Genomic DNA, 4,716 nt, shown 5'->3' on the forward strand with positions numbered 1-4,716 from the left:
AAGGAAGCCTTGTATAATATCACCCGAGCATATCAGCAAGGAAACATTCATGCGAGTTAATATATAACTGCAAGGCAGTACTAACAGTGTAAACAAGAAAAATAAAATGCAGTGAAAGAAATATAGTAGCAAAGCATTACCTCGGGCATTTCTTGCTTTTGCGCTCTGGCAATCTCTTGCACATCATCTTCTTTCACATTTGGTTTTTCCTGCACAATCAATTCAACAAAATTAATAAAAAAAACTAACAAATATATGAAGCTATAAAGAATAATGAGCAGATAAAAAACCTGATCTTTGTGGCCATCAGATTGCATATGCTCAATGATTCCATCAATACTCCAGTTGGAAATAACTTGAATAGGAGATGTCACTTGTAAAAGAACTTCAACAGCTGAGCAGCTGAGCGGTTGCTTCTTTGAGCTGCAACTTGAATAGGCTTTAGGCCATCCTGTGAAGACGAAACACATTTAAGTAACGCATAGAAATACCAATTTCATGATCCAAAATATCAAATAAATTAAAATATATAGATTGGAAAAGATGAGTCCAAGGCACCACCATCCTCCCTCCTTTATCCGGGCTTGGATAGCCATATAAAAACAATAAGAACAATATTTACCTTTATCCGAAAGTGTCGCCAAAAAAGCCAAGTGACTACAAACTGTGACTTGCATGTTAAAAGCACCCCACATTAAGGTCAAATGCTACACAAGCTTCTAAAAAGTCTAAAAGGTAGGAAAAATAAACAAAAATTGATGTAAACTATAAACTTGATTACAGATGGATGTATGTATTCACCTCTGCTGAAGGCAAGTTGCTGCAAGACAGCTTACTCCTGATGTATCACTTCCAAAAGACACCAAACAAACCATAAGAATAATACTGACCTAGAGGGATAGAATAACATTTAGTTCAACACGTAAAGGCTTACCTAAAATGTTAACATCCACACCTTCTTGAATAAGGAAAAGTGTGATATCCTCGTAACCATTTGATGTTGCAAGATGTTGTTGAAAACATAGGCTCCTATAAATTAGCTGAAGATGCATTTGGTTGGAAAAAATACAATAAAGAGATACTCCTAGAATCCTAGACTACCTAGGAGAAAAAAAGTATTTTTAGTCCATTGGAAAGAACAAATTTTTGAGAGAATATTTTGCATTTGAGCGATTCCAAGTTCCAACAATCTCCTAGGATTCATCAATTAGGTACCCAGGTGACACTCGTACTACCAATAAATACTTATACATGATGCATAAATTACAAAGAACCAAATAATTAAACATGATAATTAAATTAGTATTCTAATTAATGATTAAGAAAACTTGCGTACCATTTCCTGCAGCAACCCAAACAATATTGGAACTGAAAGCTTCCCAAGCAATACTACCTTGTACTTGTCTAGTGACAATTAAGACAAACTTAGAATATTAAAATGAATAGCACACAAGAGAGAAGTAGTAATATATACAAATAAATGGAGGGCAGCACACCACACAAGACCTTCCTTTCACCAAACCCGCCAAACACATATCATAATGCACATCCGATCCTCTCAAGATCTACCACGTACTCTAGTACCATGTTAACTACCACTTCACTAGAGGTGCCCAAGAAAAACATAAGGAATACCAAAGGGTCTTCGGTATAAGACAGGGTAGGCAAACACCTAATAACAAGCTAACAACCCATATGGTGGGAATAGTCCAACAACAAAATATAATACCTACAATTATTACAGAATAGGAGAATCGCAATCCCAAATCAAAGTCTGTACACAGAAGAATATACTCATCATACCATGCTTGGATTTCTTTTCCTCGGAAAGTTTCATCCGCAAATCCATATTTACCAAATCAAATAATACGCTTGGGCAATAACAAAAACAATAAATAAGTAAATTCATGGCAACAAATTACTGTCACTAACACCAATAGTGTAAAAAACGATAAATATACATATACACCATTGACTTTCGGAGCAAAAAAGTTACAACATTTAAATTTTTATATCCTAATCCAAACCAGTTTCATTGTAAAGAAACAATATAGGTTTTACAATAGAGCTGATGGTTGTTAAAAAAGTAACAAAATTAAAAAAAAAAAAAAAAACCATGCACATAATTAGAATCCTAAAAAAATCAGACTACAAGATAGTAGTTTCACTCGAAGAACACACCCAAGTTAAAATTAAAAATCGTACCTTTTTGCACCAACTCAAACTGAACTTGGACTTAATCAGACTGAGCAAACCCTACATCATAATGGAGTAAAAAAGCGAGAGAGAAGTAAGTGGTACTGAACAATTAACAAACTCTAGGTAATTGAAAGGAAGAGGAAGGGGGAGGCGTCCTTACGGTGGCAGCAGCAAACAGTAGCGAGACTGTGATAGAGCACAATGAAAATGAATGAGATTTGAGAGAGGTCGAAACATATTTGAGATAGAGGGAGAGAATCGATGAAAGGGAGTTTCTTTGCTACTTAGTTAAAATAGTTGAAAGAGAGGGAGTTTTTTCTAAATTCCCAAATTTCTAATTCTTTTGTTTTTTCTCGTATAATTCACAAGTCAGTAGCGCTTATTTTTTGTAAGAAAACTTACTAAAAACATTACAAATTAACTCAATTATAATAAAAAATTATTGTTACGCTTTATCATGATTTCTAACGGTAATACAGCGAAAGGAACTTTCTTACGGTAAAAAACTGTTGGGAATAAAAAAAAAATGAACGTTACTAATATCCTATTTTGGTGTAGTGATTCAAGCAGAAACATGCATTCCATACACGTTCAATAGAAATACTAGGCCAACGCCAAGAAACTACTTCATCGATCTGCTGGGTCTACCCAGGAAATCCAAATCGGTACGTCATACAATTTAACAAAACATCGAACTACCACTTTCGTGGAAACCAGTTCTCTATATCAAAATGGCGAACTGCTCAGGCAAGCCTGAAGACACATCTCTATTGTTAACTCTCATATAAGAGAGGAGAACTTACAAAATATTCATAAACTTTCAACAACTAACATAGACAAAAGGAGAATTCACAATCAAGAATCAGCCACAACATGCTTATCTTTTGGGGCAGCGCTAGTCGAAGGGGTGTGCTTGGCAGATCTTAACACCACACGCATACCTGGGCCCTGCTCCCCACCATCACTCGCCTTTTTCAGTTGGTGATATTTCTCGTCCAGCTCAGCATATTGGACACAGGCCATGGTATACGCATCTTGCTCCTTGCGCGCCACCCTCTGACATTGTTTGGCATACTCAGTCACTTTAGTTAGCTCCCCTTGCAGATCAGTCATAGCGGTAACCAACACAGCGTTCTCGTCAACAGCATCCTGATACTTCTTGGTCATCACCTCCAGTTTCTTCTTGTCAACTCCCCACGCAGCTCGCATACATCCCAACTCGACATGCGGGTTAGCGTCAGTATCAGCGTGCTGCATAGCGTTCTTCAATTTGTCATACCCTGCAAAAAACTACAAGTACAATACTAAAGTTAAAATTGCCCAAGTGACAGAAACAAAAACATAACGCATGAGGAGCTCACCAAACAAGCAGCCATGTCCATGGTCCCCAACAGCGACCCCATATTTTCATCCTCCACCTCAGCCTTGTCACCATCCAACACGATCCCCTTTAGAAGACTGGAAGCTACAGTTAGAGCATTTCACCGCACGCTTCTTCCCCGTCTTCCCCATGCAATAGAATTCACTCCCCACGTCACCGAGACGCGGGGACGAACTCTCACCAGCGATGTGGTGACCTTGCCCCAGGTCGCTACGCTCCTCAGCATGCCGATTGGTATCATCCACTCGTCGGGGCGACCTGAATACAACGCCACCAGTCGAATGACCTGATCTTCTAGGTCGCTTGTTGCCTTTGGCCTCTACAACAACAACCTTTCTTTTACCACGATCACCATGCACATGGGGATGGAATTCCATTTCTTCCATTATTAGAGGAGAGGTCTCCCTCAAGCGTCTTTCTCCCCTCGTATATTTGCGGCACCTGGCCATCGTGTAATCTACGAGCGAGAATGACATTACGCAAGTTAACAACCAAAACATAAATTTTTGTTCAAAAGTCGTAGCTAAAAAAGGAAGACAGACGTACATGAATAAGCAGCGAAGAAGATGAAGCAGCATAGTTTGAAGAAGAGGAAATGCAGCAACAGGAAGAGCAAATGGGAACAAATGCCTTTGCTCTTCTACGAATGGTGTTACTTATTGTGTAATAACATATCTTCCTTAGGTACATCATAATTACATCGAGACGCCAAATGTCAGGCCACCTGGCAGCCATCATTGCACATATCTAACCGCTCACTTGCCTACACGTGGCACGCACGTGCAGAACTGTTTTAATTCTCCAGAACGAAGAACTCGACCTCCATCCTACTATCTCCGCAGTTCCTCACGAGTCGCCAACTCGTGTTACATGCGACCTACAACGCTAAAGGACCTATTAAGGATAGGATGCTCATTCAAAGATCGCAGGTTACTTAAAGTTAACTATTTTCACAAGGAATCGTCTGCGCAACCACACAGATATAACACTATCTCCATTCATACATTCAACCATACAAGAGTCATACAAAGCAAAGAAGCAAGTAATAAGCATATCATATAAGCAAAAAATGAGCTGCTAGGGCAGGCCCAAACATAGTTCACACTTTAGCCGAGCTGCTGAGTCTACTCAGGAAA

The sequence above is a fragment of the Coptis chinensis genome, chromosome 6, assembly GCF_015680905.1.
Source record: "Coptis chinensis isolate HL-2020 chromosome 6, ASM1568090v1, whole genome shotgun sequence".
Taxonomy (NCBI): domain Eukaryota; kingdom Viridiplantae; phylum Streptophyta; class Magnoliopsida; order Ranunculales; family Ranunculaceae; genus Coptis; species Coptis chinensis.